The following is a 21,375-nucleotide window of genomic DNA, read 5'->3' on the forward strand; positions in this document are numbered from 1 at the left end:
CATACAGTAAGCACTTACTAAATACTTGGTGAATTAAACTGAACACGTATAGTATTGTGACAATCCATCAAAATAAACACCCCAAATATTCTCTTATGGAGGGTGGCAAATGAATATCAGCTGATACAGGGAAGCTCAACCACTAACCAGCAGACCCTCAAACGAAACTTGTTAATGCTGACCTATCACTAATGTAGGTTTTTTAAAACCACATCCAACTTTTTGGCTCTTTCTTACCAAGATTTGGAAAATAAACAAGCTAAATGATGTCTTTTGAGATCGTGCCTGATCTTACATGATTAGCTTACAAGCCCTGACTCAGGAAATACAAAAGATCAGGAGATTTAGGGCTGGGAGGGACTTCAAGGTCATTTGCTCTAGGGATTCTCAGAACCCCACTAGGAACTAAATTCTGCTGGCTGTGCACAAAGTTGGAAAATTACGTTACTGCAGTCAAAAGGAAATTTAGAAATAATTTTGTTTACTTTCAAAGCAACTTCTCCAGCATACATGATAGGACAGGCTCTGTATTTCATAAATAAGATTCTCCCAACCTTTACCTTGTAAAGAATTTGCTCAAAAACTGGGTTTCTATTACGGAAAAGAACTTCCCGGGGGCTGTCCTAGACTGTGCCCAAAGAAAGAACAAAAGAATCGTGGGAACTACAGAACTAATTCAAGCCCAGCTTATCTTACTGAGGACAGGCAACAGAGGCCCCAAGAGGAAGGGACGCTTTCAAATTCACAGTGGAAATATGTAGGAGAGGCAGGCTCTGAAGTCTCTGACTCCAAATATGGTGTTTTTTCCTTTTACTTATAACTCTTACTCACAACTAAAAACTAAATTCAAAAAGCCGAATGGGTAACGGGTAGAGTGTCACACCCGGCCTCAGAAAGGACTGAGTTCAAATCCTGCCTTAGATGCTAAATAAAATTCTCTATCATAAGATTTCCAAGTTCTAGCCAGGCTTTGGCTCATATACTTCAAGCAACACTCTTTGAATTAGTATCTTCAATGTCTGGCATATGCTTAAAATATAAGATCCTAGAGGACAGAGACTATATAAAGAAAGCACATGGTACTTAATAAATGCTTGCTTGTTAATATTACTACTGCTTATTAATGCTTATTGATTGATCGATAATAAAAGAACATGGAGCACTAATAGTGCAACATTGCACTCTTGGGATTTGCCTTTCATTTGGGAGAAGGGATTTAACTAGGTAAGCTTCCAAAATCCAAAAATAAAATCACATTAAGCTATCATCCTCAGAGAAAACGTGTTATTGTTGCTACCTTCCCTCTGCCCCAAAAGCTTAATGGATAAGGTCAAAGCCAATAGGAAAAAGGAAGCAGAGAGTTATCAGACAAGAGAGTTTGTCTGTGAAAGGGAAGCCAGTACAGGCAGAGAGAAGGCAGAAATAAAAGCCAGAACCCAGAGAAAACCACCATCTTTAAACCAAAGAGGAACTTTCATGATGAACCAATGATGGGAATGCTCCCTAAAACTGCCACAGCTGAAGGGGAAAGGCTGAGGGGGTGGAAACCCTTTTATGTGTGAGACACAAAACCATGATCAGAACACTTTCTGGAGTGGTCTTGGGTGGTGTATTTCAGTGGTCAAATGTGCCTAGGATATTGTGAAGTCTCAGACCAGATTGGGCAAAAAGACCATACCAATAAATCACCCTGAGGGTGCCTGAAAGGAGTTATCATTTTTTGTGATTTCCTTAAGGTACAATACCCAGAATGAAAAAATAGTAGAGAAAATTGGAAAGCCTGGGATTTCACTGTCTTGGGGAATTCCCATTGTAGAAAGTCCCTTCTCTGTTAAAACTCAGCCACTCCTCAGTAACTTAATTCACCTGGACCACAGAGAGTTTAAGTGACTTGCCCAGACTTAGCCAAAACTAAAATCGTGATCATAATTACCAGTATTTATGTAGTGCTTTCAGTTCTGCAAAGGATTTTATAAATGTTAACTGAATGATCCAGTCAGCTTTGTCAGATTGAGGACTTGTACATGTCTTCCTGATTCCAAAGCTAGTCCTCTGCCAGTTATTCTCCGTTGCCTTTCCCTGGTAATCAATGAAGTGATAATTCACTTCTATATTTGGGGGAAGGGAGGGTATTTGAAGGATCTCCAACTCTCGGGGTCTTGGGAACACCAAGTTTACATTATTGCTTTTTGATTTGAGGACTTCAATAATTCACTGAAAAATAAGAAAGCATCCATGTCTCAACTTGCCGGTTCAACTTTTTAAAAAACACGCTTTATTGCATGGAAATAAAAAATAAAAACATGAGTCAGGAGCTAGGGGAGAAGGTTGAAGGGAGGAAGAATGGATACAGGACGTATGATGGGTGAGAAACGAGCACCCAACAGGACACACGCTATTCCTCCAAGAGGGACGGAAGGTTCCCCTAAATTCTGGTGGTAGTAGCGCCCTTTGGAGTAGCGATTCCGCCAGCGACTGGGGCCAAGCCGTGCTGCTATATTGACGTTTGGAGAGTGTGAAATGCCATCCAGGACAGTCACAAGCCAACAGGACAGCGGGTTGAGATGAGGACAAGGTGAAGGAAGACACGATAGAAAATGGAGTGGTAAAGAGAGAGATGTAACAGGCCAGATGTATGGAGAAATATACCCCAGGACAGACACCAATAGAAAAGAAAAAAGAAAAATGAGAATTAGAAGCTGGGCTTGGGAAAGCAGGAATCACAAACAGAAAGGTACTGATATTCACCCAGAAGCAGATATATTGGCATCTGGGTCCCTGGATTATGAAAACATTCCCTTTTAAAAGGATCTCTTCTTTTGTTTTAAATGAAAATCATTTAAAAATATTTCATTAACTATTTCCCAATTGTAAAGCAAAAAAGAATTTTAAACAATCATTTTTTTAAAAATTTGAATTTAAGGTCTCTTTTTGATGGAATTGCAATGCTACATCCCCAAATCACAGAACATTAGAAGTGGAAGGGACCTCAAGGGTCACAGGATCTAGAACTGGAAGGGATTTGGGGCCATTTAGTGCAATCTCCTCATTTTACAGAGAAGTAAATTGAACTCTAAGAAGTCAAATTGAAATGTCTAAGATCTCATAAGATATCCTTGGTCTGTAAGTTATTTATAACCCATAAAGTCTCATCAAGAGAAATTGCCCATCTGTATTAATGGATGGATGTTTCACACAGAGGATAGATAATCTCTGTTATATCCAGAGTTTTAAATATATGTGTATATATATATATAAATATATATAATTATATTATATATGTAATAATATATACAATTATTATATTATAATAAAGTATTATATATAATTATTACATTATATATAATAAAGTGTTATATATATGTATATATATATATATATATATATATATAAAACAATAAAATATATATATATATATATATATAATCTCTGTTATACCCCAAACTGTTGTACCCAGTTTTGTGGGGTAATCTTACTCCTTTCAGAGTCTGGATTAGCAATCCATTCTTACCATGTTGCAGCTTTCATCTGTAATAAGAAGGGGGGGCATAAATAACCCCTTCCCCCACCCAAGTTCCTTGGAATAACCATATTCCTTCACACCAACAGCTCACGGGGGCTGCCATTTTACCCTGAGTGTTCCCATCTCAGGATTGCCAATATATCTTTCACAAATGAGAATGCCCCAAAACATAAGTCTGTGTTTGAACCAATCATACCAGACAGCTTTCTGACATGGCTGCATTTGGAAACTATATTCTAAGCAGGTGGCCTGAAATGGGGCACCCTAAAAATTGAGGGGGCAGTATTTGCGCTTTGGGCATTTTAGGGACCTAATCTAAGGGATTTCTATATTGTATTTGAGAGTGTGTGTATATTGTGTGTCCTGCAGTCACACAGAGGCAAGATGATATATAAATTTAGAACTGGAGGGGATCTAACTTCAAAAAATCTAGTTTTATTTATTTTTCCCCTGAGGCAATTAGAGTTAAGTGACTTGCCCAGCTTCACACAACCAGGAAGTTTTAAGTTTTGAGGTCAAATTTGAACTCAGGTCCTCCTGACTTCAGGGCTGGTGCTCTGTCCACTGTACCACCTAGTAATTTTATTCATTTTACAGGAAAGAGGCCCAGCTGAGTTAAGTGACTTGCCAAAAATCACACAGGAATTTAAGCTTCTGCTTAATAGTTAAGTCTTCATGAAGTCTATGATCTGGGCTTTTTTCTGTGCTACAAATGCCCTGGCTGCAAAGTCAGAAGATGCTGATGGGAATTCTGGCTCAGCTACTTACTGCTTGTATGAACTGAGCACGTGCAGGCCCATGTTCTCTCCTGGCTTATATTCCCCACCTGTGTGTTCCCCCCATATCTGTGACCCACCTTCTATGTCACACACAGGATAGGCTGGTAGAGTCTGACCTCAAAGCCAATCACCCAGGAGATCCCAGGTTGTGGTCTCATCTGTGACACCTCTGTGTGTGTGTGTGTGTGTGTGTGTATGTTCCAGGACTATCCTGAGGGGGAGGTGGGGAAAATGTGAAATGGCTTTAAATGAACCCAGAAGTTTGGGTGTTCCTCATTAGAGGTAGTTATTGTGTGAGCAAGCTCATCTAAGAAACATCCAATTTTTGTACAAAAATAATTTTTGAGTGGAGCAGAGGGGGTGTAAATAATGCTTCCTCATCTCTCACTCACCATTAAAATTTGTAAAAATCAATACTTTAGTGGAAGGAAATGCCATCCCTTAAATCCATCCCCTTCCTTTTTTATAGGTGAACACTGGAAACTGGCACGGGAAAGCCCTTAGGGAAAGGTGTTCACCTGGACTGATTTCCTTCCCCACAGCCCCCTTGCCATATAAATGAATTCCCTTTCTCAATGACCCCCATTGTAACTTTCTTTGAACAGGCTTCAGGTCTTAAGGGTAGGCACAGAAACCTGGGCAGAGGCCCTTGCTCTGGGGGATACTTACTCAGCCGATTTTCAGAAGTGGCCTGGGTGAGAGAGGCGCCGGTTCAGTTTGGGCAGTTTTTCCATCATTTCCATTAAGAGGGAAAAGCTGGGTCTTTCCTGCAGGTTGAAGGTCCAGCAAGTAGACAGGATCTCCTGCAACAGGAATAAACATTCGTTTATTCGTTCCACAAGCATTTGTGAAGCACTTATTAATTAGACAAGAAATGAGGCAAAGAATGGCTTCTCTTACCTAGTTAAAAAAATTTAGTCTGGGAGGGGAAGACCCCAAACAGAAACAATTAGTATTAATATTCATTCTTAGCCAGTCAAGGCCCAAACAATGGCCAAGTGGGGTTTGGTCGGGAACCCACGGTTGGTCAGTCAATGGGAATCAGTGTGAATTTGGCACAGTTGGGGGAAAGAAGGAGGGAAAGACTAAAAGAAAATATCCAGGCTCTACTTCTGAGCGAACATGTAGGATTGGATTCCATGAGCCAACATTCTATATTCCATGATCTGTCAGTGACTAAGGAGCAGCATTAGAGAATTATACAAATTTTTGCAGTGGCCACAAGAAAGAGGAAGAATGGTCAATTCAATGTTGTTTGTTTGTTTGTTTGTTTGTTTGTTTTGGGGGGGGGTGGTAAATAATTTTATTATTAAGCTGTTTCTACCCTTTACATCATTAGTAAATCAAAGTCTCTCTCCCTTTCACAAGCCACATCTTATAATCATGCTGTAGAATAATAATGATGATGATGATAACAACTAACATTGATTAAGTACCTACTACGTACCAGGCACTATGCTAAAAGCTTTACAATTATTATCTCCATAGTTACCCTGGAATAAGGACTATTATTATCCTCATTTTATAAATGAGGAAACTGAGACAGACAGAGGTTAAATTATTTGCCTAAGATCCCATAGTTTATCATGTAGTGGAGATCACATTTGAACTTGGATCTTCCTGATTCCATGCCTGATACTCTAGATCCTGATGCATAGAACCTGGTTTCAAATTGGTCTTAAGGAAGCAGCTAGCTGGAGAGATAGACTTGCATCTTGCATGCAAGATGACTTGAATTCTAATCATGCCTCAGACATTTATTAGCTGTATAACTGTGGATAAATCATTTTATTGCTTCCCCATCTGAAAAATGCCTCTCAGGTTTTAGGAAGATCAAATGAGCTAACACATAACAACACTTTGCAGACTTTAAGGAGCTACATAAATGTTAGCTATTAGTATTAGGAGTAGTACTTAAGTACTAGTATTAAGGATCCACATGTAAAGGGAAGTATAATTCACAAGTTTTTAAATTGTGCTTTCCTTCTGTGGATTATTCGAACCTTCTATAACATAATTGGGTCAATGAAGCTGTCTACAACTCCATTTCTCAACTTTCCCAAATGGACAAAAAGCTGAATTATACCCATTGTACTCTGATAGTATCATTAAGGCTTCTGTGGGGCAGAGGAGAGGAGTGATTGACCCACAGATCTCTGCTGTGCCATCTCCAAGCTCGCCTCTGTTTCATGGTCCTCAGTCATACTGGCTTTCGGCTGGTCATTGACCCTAGGGAGAGAAGAATTTATCAAAGAGAGTTAAACGCAGAGCATTATGGTTTTCATAAGGATGGAAAGTTAAGCTGTAGGTAAGTTTGGATTTAGAGATTTCTGCCTGGTTCCCCCCAAGCCAAAATCATGATTCTTAATGGTCAAGTTACTAAATGTTTCTGGAGAAAACATGTTTTTAATTCATCTCTAAAGGATATGGTAGTATTCAGGTCCCTATAAAGTTTCTTACAGGGTTAAAAAACTCCCACAGGATTAGAATGAGGAGACCAGAGTTTTAACTTCAGCTCTGCTACACTAATTTTGGTGTGATCTTGGAAAAGACACTTCCCCAGTGTGGACTTGTTTCTTCTTCCCTAAAAGGAAGGAACTAATATAGGGAATAATTTAGACAATAACAACATGGAAAACACAAACAACTTTAAAAGATTTAAGAAGTCTGATCAATACAGTAAGTACTTATGATTCCAAATTCAATGAATAAACATGATATTCTACCTCAAAATGTGGAGAATATTTGGTTTGACTATGAATATTTGTTCCAAAAGTTTTTTTCCCTTCCTTTTATTAAACTGGATGTGAAATGGGAAGGAGAGAAAATAAATGCTTTTTAATTGAAAAAAATGAAGTAACTTACTCAGACTGATAGGGTCCTTTCCAGGTCTAATCTTTCACTTTCTCTCTCCCATATTACATCCATAGTATACCGCAAAACCCTCCAGTGTTACATATAGGTAACAGGGATTAACACACCACTGTTTCCCAGTTAGTTGAACATTAAGCCAATAAAATATTTTGGGCCACCAAAGTGGGTGATCTGTCCAAACATCTACATTGACAAGGAAGTTTGACTTAATCTACTGATATCAATTCCACAAATAATCAGGTAAGAACAGGAAGGTTTAACTCACAACCATGTTACTTTGAAGAAATTTGGAGTTTATTTTTTTATTAACTGAGAAAAGCAGAGGGAGAGAGAAGTAGATGGAGATGAAGGAATTCCTTGTTGGCTGGAAAGATGGATATGAAGGTGAGGTAGATGCTTACCGTGTCTCTTCAGCTGCATCAGGGACTTGGGGTGCTTGGGATGGGGTAGAGATGTCTAGAGAAAACAAAAATATGACACTAAGAATGAGAGGCCATGTTTCTCATTCACTGAAGGTCAAGGGGCAGAGCAGGGATGGGTTCAAACCTTTGTTTGGAAATAACTTCTTAAGTAAATTGATTTCTATCTTCTAAAACCAAAGGAAAGACCTTACAGACTTATTTTCATGTCCATCATGTATTCCACTTCAATAAAAGTGCATTTTGTGAGTTAAATGATCAATCAAAAACATTTGTTAATCACCAGTCTAAGAAGTGGTGAACTGAGGCAGGTCTTGAAGCCAGGAGTCCTTCTTCTGACATATACTGACTGTGTAACCCTGGGCAGATTGTTTACTTTTCTTGGGACTCAGCTGGTCTCATGCTAGGACCCAACCCCACTGCTCTCACTCAGACTCTGAACCTCATCCCCAACCACCGAGTCTGCTGCCATAATAGCCCAAAAGATCTCCCTGATCTACTGTTGTCTCTCTCACATCTACCCTTCATATCCCCTCAAGACAAATTTTCTTTATGTAAAGAGCTGGGTTGTGTTATTTTTTTTTTTTTTTGGCTCTTTGTCTCTATCCTACTCATTCAATATGACTAAAGAAGTCAGGCTGTTTAGCAAGATGGTGTATGTACCCTGTAATCCTAGCTACCAGAGATGCTGTAATTGGTAGATTTCTTGAATTTAGGAGTTGATTGGGCTATGTTAATTGGGTCTCTGCTCTAAGTCAACACCATATAGTCAACCCCTGAGAGTGGACCATCAGATTGCCTAAGGAAGGGCAAACAAACCCACCTTAAAAGTTAGAAATAGGCCAAACAGTAGCAGGATTGGGCCCATGAGTAACTTAGGTATTTCCAGACTGGGAGAAATGGAGAGACCTCATCTTTGAAAAGAAAAAAAAAAGATATTTCTAATCTAGTCTAATTTTGCCCAATTCAAAAATAGCATTTAGGTAAATTTTTCTGAACTATAATATAGAAAGAACTGTGAATTTATTCAATTCATGTTTTAAAAAATGAATATTTAAATGATATGTTATAGTGAACCTAAATGGCACATGACAAATAACTCAAATTTAAAATATATATATACATATATAACGTCCTTAAGATGTAGAAAAGTATGCAGTTTGGACAGAATACAATATAAGAACCAATACTATATACTGTATAAGAACCAAGAAATCTGAATTTTATTTTGGCTGAGATATACAGGAAAATAGATCTAGAGCTGAAAGGGATCCACAATACCTAGTTCAACTTTTCACTCTGACGATGAATAATTGCATCTGAGAGAGAAGGTACTTTCTTAAGATTACAAGGCAGAATTCAGCTCCTCTACTTCCAAGTCCAGCAATCTTTCCTCTATATCCGTTGTCTACCTGTGTTTCCCCTATTTTGTAAATAGGGAGGAGGAGAAGGAAGAGAGAAAGATAAGAGTTGATAATCAACTATGCTTCTTCACTAAAAAAAAAAAAGGGGGGGGGGTGATGGAAACAACTCAGCATGACTAATGAACCTCCATGAATGTAAGCTCTGACTTTGAGGGAATTTGGCCACTTCATCCAAACTGGAATTGAACCTTATCTGACTTACTAACAGTCACAGTTTCAGAGCTGGAATAGATCTCAGAGTCACTCAGTCCAAACTGTCCCTCAACAAGCCTCTTCTCTACAACAGCCCAAACAAATGAATAGCCAGCCTTTGGATGGAAATAGTCAATGAAGATGCTTCCAAATGAAGTTCCTTCCCAAATAGCCAAGTCCACTCCTGGTTAGCTCTAATTGTAAAAAAAAAAAAAAAAAAAAAAAAAAAAAAATTCCCCTAGGATTATAGTAGAGCTGGATTATCTAGTCCAACTCACTTCTTTTATAGATGAAGAAACTGAAGGCCAGAGAGAGGAAAATAATTAATTGTTCATGGTCTTATAGATAGTAATGGCAGAGCTGGGATCTTAGATTTCTAAGACAATTGTACTGATCCATGTCAGGTGTACTTTACCATGCCACCTGTACCATACCATGGCAAATGTACTTTTACTGTGTCAAGTGTATCTTATCATGTCAATTGCACTGAGCCATGTCAGTTGTTCTGTACCATGTCAATTGTACTATACCATGTTTTAGAGGGCTGAAACAATGGAATCAATGCACTGAGGTCAGGACTGCTAAGCGCTTGAGGCTAACTTCTGATTGGACGATACTCTATGGGCATATGCTTGGAAAATGGTCCTTTCCAGTATCCGTACTGGCTCAGTGATTGGTGTATAGAGGATTGTAGGGGGGATTAGGGGTGGAGAAAAGCTAGCCAGGGACATACTCTCGGGTGGTGGTGGAGAATCTACTTCCATCCTGATCCATCCCACATCTGGGGACTGAGAATAAAGATTGAGGACTTTTGCTTACCCTGACTCTGGCTGATTCTGGGGTGTCCTGGGTGCTAGTGTGGTCATTACATTTGGCGCCCAAGTGTGGGAACCGAGTACCCTAACTTCACTGAAGAAGTCTCTGGTAACCAGGAAATAGGTGAGTATTTAAATAGACAAACAGGAAATTTAACTTTGTTAAGGGTTAACTAGTATCCTTTTCTAGCTGCAATGGCGCAGATATTGGGAAAAGATCCAGCCCCAGCCCCAGCCCCAACCCCACCACAAAAGAGATCTGCAGGAAACATACTCAGACTGATAAAGAGACAGGGCTTACTTATTTATTACTTGTACGCAGATTGATGGATTCCTGCATACATTAGAACGTACATCCCCTTGGTTCTTAAGGAAGAAGAGATAAGCCTAAATAATTGGAAACTTGTAGATCAATTATGTGATTATTATAATGACAATGGTTCCGAGTCACCTACCAAAGAAACAATATATATATACAACATAATACAATTGGCCTTAAAAAAAATCTTGCTAGTTATAGAAAAAAGGAAAATTCTAAAAATGGCCAAATAAGGAAGTATGAAGAAAATGAGGAGGACAAAGGAGGGATTAAAAGCGATATCACCAGAGGGCATGAGGAATCAAGTGATGATGAAGGGTGTGGTGTAGGGCATGGTGATTCTCACTCTCACAAGGCAGCTTCAACCCGGCCTAAATCAGAACTGCTTCTTGATATCTCCCCATCAACTTCACCTTCCAGGATGGAGGGGGAAGGAATAGTAAGAAGGGCTGTGACACCACCAGTACCTCCCTCCAAAAAATCACCCCCTCCTATGACTAGATTGCAAAAGGCAGTAGTTAAAGCCAGGGAAGAAGGCCAGAATTTAAGTGATTTGCAAATGGAAATGTATCCAGTGATTCAAGAGTTTGACTCTTCAGATCAAGAAAGTAGAAAATACGCTCCTTTTGATATAGAAATCCTCAAAGACCTGAAAAAGAGTGCAAGCTTGCACTTTTTATGGGGCTATATCAGCTCATGTTAAGATATTATTATAGAATTTGGCTTATGAAGTCTTAACCCCTAGGGACTGGACATCTATAGCAAGGACATGCTTAGAACCTGGACAAAACTTGTTGTGGCTTTCTGAATATAGTAAGCTCTGTGGGATACAAGCCCAACAAAACAGGCATAGTGGACTTCATCTTCCAATTACCTGTGACCAACTAACAGGTGTAGGTTCTTATGCAGACATCTCAGTACAGATTAATTACCCCTTAGCAGCTTATGGGCAAATTGCTGCTGCTGCTATCAAAGCATGGACTTCACTTCCCAATGAAAACGATAAGGGTGAAAGTTTCACAAAAATAGCACAAGGGCCAAATGAATCCTTTGCTGATTTTGTGGGACATTTGCAGACTGCTGTCATATGAACTAATGGTGAAAATGCAGTAACAGACATTGTGATAAGGCAACTTGCTAAAGAAAATGCTAATGAGCTTTGTAGAAGTTTTATACTAGGACTGCACAAGGATGCTCCTTTAGAGGAGCTCATAAGGCGCTGTGCCACAGTGGGCATAAATGCCTTTTATAGCCAGGCTATGATGCGGACTTCCCAAGATCCAAACATGGGAAGACAGAGTCCCTCCTGGCAAGGGGCTTCCAGAGAGACTCGTAGGTGCTTTCAGTATGGAAAAGTAGGGCATCTGAAAGCTCAATGTTGGTATAGAGACAGAATGGGAAAACAGGGTGGAAAACAAGACCCAATACCCCATTTCCAAAATGCAAAAGAGGCTTCCATTGAGCATCAGAATGTAGACTGATTCAGGGAAACGGGATGAGGGGTCCAGCCCCAGGGCCCAAGACAAAAAACACTTGGGGCATGATGGCTGCCAATGCTGCACCCAGAGAGTGCCTAGAAGTCCAGTACCCAGACATGACCAATCAGCCAGGAAGCCATCTGATGGGAGAAAGGGATTACAATTGGGGAGAATAGAGTTGTATGCAGCTGGGGCAACTGAGATACCCCCTGGAGAGGTGAAACCTATTCCTCTCCAGCCTATGGATCCCTTACCTCCAGGCACAGTAGGCTTGAGCATTTCACCTCCTGAGAGCACTTACAAAACAGTGTCCATCCACACACCGATGTGGGAAACTGGGGAATGTGTAGATAATATCTCAGTTACTAATACAGGTAGACAATGTGTGACTTATCAACCAGGAGAAGTAGTAGTATTAGGTTTACTGGTACAGACTCCTAATAAGCAATCTGGTGATAGTTTCCCTGATTCTGACTCCAAGAGAAAAAAATCCAGGAATATACTGGACAGCAACTGTGACAGCTGACCGACCTATGCTCACTATCTATATAAATGGCATACAATTAGAAGGATTGGTAGACACTGGTGCAAATCATACAGTCATTAGAGGTGCCAACTGGCCCAGTCACTGGCCAAAGATTAAGGCAGACACCTACATGTCTGGCGTAGGGGGATCAATAGCAGCTGGAGTTGGTGCTACCCCTTTGAGATGGATATCTGAAGGTGAAACAGGAGTTTTTACTCTTTTAAAGTCGAAAAATCCCCATCAATCTGTGGGGAAGAGACATTTTACAACAATTGGAATTAAAAATGAGTACCTCGATTTTTTAGGCAGGGCTGTTGTTAAAGGCCAACTACCTTTACAGATGCATCCAAACATAATATTTGTGCTGTATACTCTCATGACTTAACTATAAAGAGAGTAGTCAGAACTCCTTTTCAGTCCCCTGAGCTGAATGAATTGTATGCAATCATTCTAACTCTTACTTATTATCCAGGATATGTAAATATAATATCTGATTTGGCCTATTCAGTAGGTGTGGTACAAAGAATTGCCATAGTTCAATTAAAATTTGTAGCCTCTAATATATATCAGCTCTTCAAGGAACTTCAAGAGCAAGTGAGAAAGCATCCAGGTTAAGAGCTATATTTTGCATGTCCACTGTCATAGTGGACTTCCAGGTCCAATTTTTGATGGTAATTCAAAGGCAGATAGCCTTCTAACTATGCTTGCCAATACTCCTTTATTTCAAGAACCCCAAGAATCTCATTTTAAATATCATCAGGCTGCTCGAGCTTTATGTTTGCAATTTGGAATAACAAGAGAGGAAGCAATGAGCATAGTAAAAGCCTGTACAGCTTGTCTTCCTTTCCACGCTCCTACACTGCCTCCAGGGGAAAACCCTCATGGTTTGAGACCCAATGAAATTTGGCAAATGGATGTGACCCATTATAATCTTTTGGTCCTCTGTCTTTTATCCATGTTGTGGTAGATACTTTTTCAGGATTCACTTTTGCAATATCAGCAGTGAAAGATTCAGCACAAATGGGCACTGAATTCCTTATACAAGCCTTTGCAATTATGGGTGCGCCACAAGCCATAAAAACAGACAATGGTCCTGCATATACTTCTAAATATTTTGCACACTTTTGTGCACAGTATAAGATTTTACACATCACTGGCATACCCTTTAATCCTCAAGGTCAGGCAATAGTAGAGAGGAGAAACAGAGACATTAAGATGCTCCTCCAAAAACAAAAGAAAGAGGGAGCCACAGGTAATACTAAAGAACTTCTAAATCTAGCTCTTTATACTATTAATTTCTTGATTTTTGACAAAGATGCACTGGCTCCAGCAGACAGGTTTTATAACCCACCGGAAAGGCAGTTTCCAGTGCCAGCAGTTCCACTATGTTTAGATAATCTCCAGGTGATGTGGAGAGACCCAGAAAGTGGTGAACGGAAAGGACTAGATAGGCTAACTGCTTGGGGAGAGGGCTTGCTTGTATCTCTACAGGTGGAGAAGGAACTAGATGGGTGCCAATGAGCCCTATTTGCCTTGTCCATCAGAGAGAGACGGGCAGACCCTTGAAACAAAGGAGAAGACCCAAGAAACATCAGATGGTTCCATTGCTGACTGTGCCCACCACTGAAAGAGCATGGCAGTTATGGTGTTTGACTCATGGACATCAAAAATTGTTAGATTTCAGAACCCTCAGGAATCATTGGATTCTCTGAGACATGATAAGATTATTGTAGGACTTCAAAACCCTCAGGAATCATTGGATTTTCTGAGAAATGATAAGATTGTTGCAGCACTTCAAAATCTGCTGGGATCATTGGATTCCCTAACTCATGAAAAGACTGTTACAGGACTTCATAAACTTGTGGGAATCATTGGATTCCCTGACACGTGAAGCAATGGACAATAGATTGATTTTGGACTATCTCTTGGCTACTGAAGGAGGCATGTGTGTGACTGTTGTTTACATACCCTTCTAGGACTTCTGGAAATCTCTTACAGTACCATATTGATTTATATTGTTTGTTATATCACTACTTGCATATACAATTCATTTCTGTTGCACTACATTGAGCCTGTACTGACTGTGGAGTCATCACTAATAGCCTCCACATTATTGCTATGTGCTTGTGTAATACCTCCCATACTGATGGGTTTGTGCATACCTGTTTCTAATAAGAGCCTTCAGCCCACAAACCTGCTAGCAACCCCCACTTCCCTTTGGTGCTTTTCATCTCCCTTCCTGAGATGTCAGGGAGGGTGTGATCATCTCCTTTTTAGTGCTTTTACTTCCCTTCCTGAGAAATCAAGGCGGGGCATGATCACCTCCTTTTGGGGGCTCTCACCTCCCTGAGAAGTCAGGGATGGCATGACCACCTGTATTCAAAAACAAAAGAAAGTGGGAGATGTAGAGGGCTGAAACTATGGAATCAATGCACTGAGGTCAGGACTGCTGAGCGAATGAGATCAACTACTGATTGAACAATACTCTCTGGGCATATGCTTGGAAAATGGTCCTTTCTGCTATCCATACTGGCTCAGTGATTGGTGTATAGAGGATGGTAGCAGGGACTAGGAGGTGGTAGGATGAGCCAGGGACACACTCTAGGAGGTGATGAGGGAGAAAGCGGTGGCGGAGAATCTGCTTCCATCTTGTTCCATGCCATATCTGGGGACCGAGAATAAAGATTGAGGATTTTTGCTTATCCTGACTCCAGCTGATTCTGGGATGTCCTGGGTGCTAGCCCAGTCGTTACACCATATCAAATGTACTGTACATCAATTGCACTGTATCATGTCAACTGCACTGTATCATGTCAATTGCACACAGCCATATCAAATGCACCGACCTATATCAGTTTTACTACACCATGTCAATTATACTTTATTGTGTCAAAGTGTACTATACCATATTGATTGTACTGAGCTATATCAACTGCACTGAGCCATGTCAATTGTACTGACACATGTCAAACACACTAACTAATCAGCTCTCCTGTACCATGTCAGCTGTACTATACCAAGTCACTTGTACCGAGCCAAGTCAATTGCACTGTAATGCTATACCGAGTTCAAGTTTTTTGCATTTTGCTACATTTAAACCTCTCAGGGACTCAAATCCTCATCTGTAAAATGAAGATGTTAATCCAAGGGGTGTCTTAGAGCTTTAAGCCTATGAGTCTGATCCTAAGTTTGCCTCTTTGTAACTTCCACCCATAACTTTTTGTTTTGCCCTCTGGGGTCAAGAACAAGCCAAATTCATCTTCCATAGGCCCGTTTTTCAGTTGTTTGTCCTTCCTTGCCTCCTTGCTGTCTCTTAACCCCACCAAACAATGCCCAGTCCTTCAGTTGGCTCTCCTATCCCATCAGTCTAAGGTCCTTTTTTCATACTTATCACCATGTTTGGAGACTCTCCAGCTTACTACCCTCCTCCTAATATGTGGCCTCTGGAAAAGAAATCAATATTTAGAAAGAATTATCTTTCTTCCTTTGTAAAATAGGGATCGGTCCCTGGGAAAGATGTCAAAGCTCCTCTCTGCTGTGCCATTCTGAGATCTAGGAGCAGGGAAAATTTCACTGATAGTGGCAGTAGCTGAAAAGCAAGACTGTACCTACAATACTTGCTAGCACCGCCCAGTGTCCGGCAGCCAAAGAATTTCCTGTTTAAAGTATTTTCCCCATAGATACTATAGGACTAAAGGGCAAGAATTTCCCCTTTACATTCTAAAGTGGACATAGACTCTAAATCCAGTTGGCTACTGTGGGAGTTCTTGTTCTTCTCAAGACACAGCCGGTTTAGCTTAGAGCCCTCCAAATATCTCCAAAATCTGCTTTTTGTTTGTTTGTTTGTTTGTTTGTTTTTGGCAGGGAGTGGCTGGGTAGTGTTACCAAACTTCCTCTACAGACTGCAGGGGGCAGCAGTGAGGCACTAGCAGGACAGCAATGGCTGCACTGTGTCTGCACTCTGAAACTCTGAAAGCCACAATAAATTTTGTCCCTGTTCTAGACATGTTCTCGCTATGGATTTCCAGTCATTCGGAGTTAAGATTTCATAAGACAAATTATCCAGTAACATCTTCACATAAGATGATGTAGCCCCATAAAGAGTACAACCCTTTTTCAAATCTTTAATTTTTCCCAAATTAAAAGGAATGTATCTTCTCTCTTTTTGACTTGAAGAGTCGATCTTTTCAATCACAGGATATGCGTTTATAAAATCAGATATATCTTGTCCTTCATTTTTTGCTTTAATTAATGCTTTTTCTAATCTTGTCAAATTCTGCTTTACAGGAGAAGCTGACTGTGTTTCTGTCTCTCTCCCTCTTTGCTTTAATTAATGCTTTTTCTAATCTTGTCAAATTCTGCTTTACAGGTGAAGCTGACTGTGTTTCTATCTCTTTCCCTCTTTAGCCATCTGATTCCTTTTCTACCTGTGGTGGAAGAAGGGGGATAAATATTTCCAGTTGATACCATAAGCATCTGAATAACAAATCAGATAGATGAACAAATGTGAGATGGTAGACCTCTGATTACATTACCTTTTGAGGTACTCTTTGCTTCTTTTATGCAACTCCAATTGTATAAATGTGTTTTTTCCTTTCTCTCAGTTGAGTTGACATTTTCCCTATAATTTTTCCCTATTACATAAGATGTTCATTAGCTCCAAATGTGTGAATTTTAAATCCTTGACGTCAGGCTATATGAAATAGTGATAAATGAATGATGAAATTCTTTATTTTAACATGGAAAAGCACCAACTTCTATTTGAGGTTTGTATAAAATGTTTAACTTATGTTCAATACATGTTGTATCACATAATTTAACATAAAGAAAGTTTTTCAGGGCAACTTTTTAGTTGATTTGCTAGACTAACTTTCTTAAATACTGAAAATCAATGATTCAATAGCCCCATTTTTCTTCGTTGTGGGCAATTGATAAAGTGGCTAAGTTTAAGCTCTTATTAGAACTTAGTTAAGATGCTATATTTATTGAGAAGTATCGACTCTCTTTTCATTGAACTATCCTGAGAGCTTTCTCTTGTTTAAGCAATTGGAAAATATGATAGCAAGTGACTAGTATAGTAAACAGACCAAAAACATTTTCTGTGAGAATTGGTTTGAGGAACGAGGGATATTTACCTTAAAAAAGATAAAATGTTCTTTTCAAATATTTAAAGTCTTGGTATGGATGAATCATCTTTAAGACCCTTTAATATCATATTAATGGAGCTCTTTTTTAGATACCTCACAACTGTCTTTTTTGGTAGATATGTGTTACAGGAGCCAACTTTCAGTGGCTGCTGGGGATCTAACTCAGACCAGCCAAATAGATCCATTCATGTAAGAAAATGATGATACAAGCTGTGAGGTAATTGCATTCTCTCACTTCTCTCTTCTTCCCCCCTTGCCTCCAATTTATTTCATTCCCAATTCACAGGCAATATCTGTGTCATTAAAAGCTGGTTTGCAGTTCCTTCAAGTGTGTTATGAGTCACAATTGTGGGGGCTTTTGGAGAATTGACTTGCTCCTTCACACTTAGGCATGGTCCCTAACAGGTATGTGCCATCCAGAAGCAAATTCAAAAGTCTGATTGATTGTAAATGTTGGAGTTATTGTTCTTCTTTAAAATATTATAAAAGTTCTCTCTGGGTGCCTTCCCTGGAATCAGGATTTTGTCAGCCCCACGTTGGGCGCCAAAATGTGGGAGTTCTTTTTCTTCTCAAAACACAGCCAGGTGATAAAAGTTCAGATCTTTTATTATCTCCAATATAGCCCGGTTAGCTTAGAGGTCTGTCTCTCTGCTTGGTTCCAAGAGCTCCCTCCGAATGTCGCCAAATCCAAAGGTTTTGTCCTTCAGCCTCTGCCTCTGCTTTCTTCAGCCTCCAGCCAGCTCCACTCTTCATGTCATTCCGGTGAAATCTCCCAAAGTGCTCTCTGTCTGCACCAGAGTGCTCCTCTCCAGTCCAGCTGAACTCTCTTCTGCGACCAGCCAGCCAAGTGGAAAATATATTCTGGAATAGCTCTCTCTTCACTGGCCTTATATGTGAATCTTCTGAGAGAATGGGATTATGGATTCTCTCCCATTGTGATCTCTGGCCCAAAGAGCTTCAAGGGAGATGTGAACTCACAAAGTTACAAAGTTTACTTTGTGAAGCTGGCATACTTGTGAACTCCAATGAGTAAAGGTGCAAACACAAGCATTGTACTAATTAGCTCTACTTAGTACCTTGTTTCAGGTTCTGCCCAAAACATCTTCTTGTAAGATTAGATCAACTCTAATTAGTTAGCATTTTGTAAGGATTCCAACAGGCTACCATGGCACAGTGGGAAAACTTGGAGCTTGAGGTCAAATTCCAGTTCTGCTATAAATTCTCGGATAGTCAGAGGTAAGTCCTTAGCTTCTCTAGGACTCAGTTTCTTCCACTGTAACAGGACGGGGTTGGTATTTAATGGTTTATGAAGTTCCTTTCAGATCTAGCTTTGATCCCAGAATCAAAAACTGTGCTTAGTCCCTTCATGAAACTGCTCCAAAAACTTTTTTTTGTAATCTGGAGATATTTCTTAATATGATCAGCAAGTGGCGCTGTGCAACAAGTCTAGGCAAGTCAATGGCTGTATCAAGAGATGGATGGAGTGATAGATTCTGGGTGAAAGTCAGAGACTCAGTTTCCTCACCTGTAAAATGGGATAGTATCTGCCCTGCAACTACAGGTAGGGAACATAAGTGCAAAAAAGGCTCAGAGTACCACCAGTACAAAGAGGGAAGGAGAAGAAGGGTACTGCTTATCTAGAAAGCTGAGATCCGATTGTATCCTATGAATATATGTGTATTGGGGGGGGGAGGTAAGGATAAAAATCAGTGAATAATGACTGTGTCCTCATGAAAAGTACTTCAACTACCTGGGACACAGTTTCATTTTCTGTAATCTTGGCTTCTTTCCCAATGCCTACAAATATATCCACCCACCCCCAATTTTGAGCCATTGTTCATAATTCAAACCCTAGAATGGTCTCCTCTTAGTGGAGCTCTTTCTTCCCTGCCCCTTCCCTTTTCATTTTCTTGCAACCTGATTCCCAATTCCCCCATTTAGCTGAAATTAAGTCCTTTATCTATTCCTTACCTACTAAACCCAATGGTCTATTTGGTCTCTCCAGTTTTTGACAAGGTCCCCACTTTGTTTTGGTTTCCATGACACTGCTCTCTCCTACTTCTCCTCTGTCACCCTCCTCCTAAATAACTTTTGCTGGATTATCATCTACCACTCTCCTCCTAAGCCCAAGTATTACTCAAGGCTCTACCATGGGCCTCCGTTTTTCTCTTTACATTCTCCAACCCTGGTGATTCTATCAGCTTTTATGAGTTCAGCAATTATACGTAGGGAGATATGTCCCATGTCTTTTTGCTCAGCCCCAGTTTCTATTCTGAGCTCCAATCCTGTGTGCTGGATGATTCTATTCGGATGTCCCAAGGGCAACTTCAACTTAACATGTCCAGAGTGGAATTCCTCTTCCCTTCTCATTGTTGTTGTCCCTTCAAATTCCTTCAAGACTCCTAGGCTGCCTCAGTCATCCCCACCTCTCCCATCTCCATCCCATCTGCCCCCTAAAAGCAAGTAGGTAGCATAGTAGATACAGCCCTGGGCCTACAGAGATGAAGATCTGAGTTCAAATATGGCCCAAAACATTTGTCACTTCACCTCTCTCTGCCTTGCATCCCCACTGTCAGAGTCATTGAAATATTATTCATAAAGTGTTAGCACATGGTAGGCACAAAGTGTTGGATCATCAGGAAGAGAAAAGAACCTTTGGAAATCAGTTAGGCTAATCTCCTTACTTTGTGGAGGAGGGAACAGAGTAAGGTCTACTCCATGGGTCACCTGAGTCTCAGGCCAGAGCTGAGCTGACTACACTTGAAGAGAAGGGAGCATCACACCAGATAGAGGATGATTCCCACCTCCAACTGCACTGCCCTCTCTACCCTCCTACATTGTGCCTACTGAACTCAGGGCCAACTCTTACAATTCTACCTGGTACCACAAGGAGCCCTCCAGAGAGAGGCCCACCCAACACCGCTCTCACAGTCCACTCCAGAGAGAGGGTCACCCCACACAGTTCTCACAATCCCACCCAGTACCACGGGTGCCCTCCAGAGAGAAGCCCACCCAACACCACTCTCACAGTCCACCCGGGCCCATGAGAGCCTCTCAATAACATGGTTCTCACAATCCCACAGGAGCCCTCCAGAGAGAGGGTCATCCCACACAAGAAAGGCAGCATTAACTGAAGTGAGAAGTGGTTAGTAGAATCCATACTCACCTGGGAAGATAAACTGCTGTCTATGATGGATGTAGTGGGCAGCTTGAAATACAAGAGGAGAGCCAATCACACAAACAGCAAACAGCCGGAAGAAAAATGGCAGAGATGGTCAGTGGCAGGTGCATGCGTTCAATGAGCCAGACTGGGGGAGGCTCAGGGCAATGGTTAACTGGATCCCGTGGCTGCTCCCCACAGGCCTCTGGAAGAAGCAGGCTAAGAGGGCAGGGTGGGTGGACCAAATAAAGCTGGTGAGGAAAGGGGGAGAAGGGGCTGCTTGGAAATGGGAACAGGCACCAGAGAGCCCAGAGACAAAGGGTTCTATGTTATTGCCTGTGTGGGAAGAGAGGAGGACTCAGAGATAGAAGACATGGGTCTTAGACCGTCTGTCCCTCCCTAACTCACCCAAGTAAATGTATGAGAGATACCGGAACAGGCCACTTATGAAGGCCTGCATCTCCCAGGTGACTCTCTGGAGACAGGGTCTGGGGACTTGCCCTTCTCACCCCCCATAATTCCTCTCTCAAAGTATGACTCAATGGGTCTAATTTTCCTAACTATCTAAAAGAAGGTTAACTGCCCTCAGTCCCCCAAGTTATGGGTGAAGGTAAATGGTAAAAGCACCCTGGGAAAGTAAAAAGTGCTCCCTAGAAAGCCAAGTCATGATCTTCATTGTCAATGATCCCTTAAACAAAGAATGGGGGCTCACATTGCTG

General features: G+C 40.7%; 1 long non-coding RNA gene across 1 annotated transcript; it reads right to left on the reverse strand.

The window, feature by feature from the left end:
* Positions 1 to 6,439: 6,439 nt before the first annotated feature.
* Positions 6,440 to 20,919, reverse strand: LOC127559432 (uncharacterized). The gene is made up of 3 exons (XR_007953128.1): positions 20,663 to 20,919; positions 7,578 to 7,632; positions 6,440 to 6,531 (listed from the first exon to the last, which is right to left on the reverse strand). It is a non-coding gene; the product is annotated as an uncharacterized LOC127559432 (long non-coding RNA).
* Positions 20,920 to 21,375: the final 456 nt, after the last annotated feature.

Source organism: Antechinus flavipes, chromosome 4 (assembly GCF_016432865.1).
Source record: "Antechinus flavipes isolate AdamAnt ecotype Samford, QLD, Australia chromosome 4, AdamAnt_v2, whole genome shotgun sequence".
Lineage (NCBI taxonomy): Eukaryota > Metazoa > Chordata > Mammalia > Dasyuromorphia > Dasyuridae > Antechinus > Antechinus flavipes.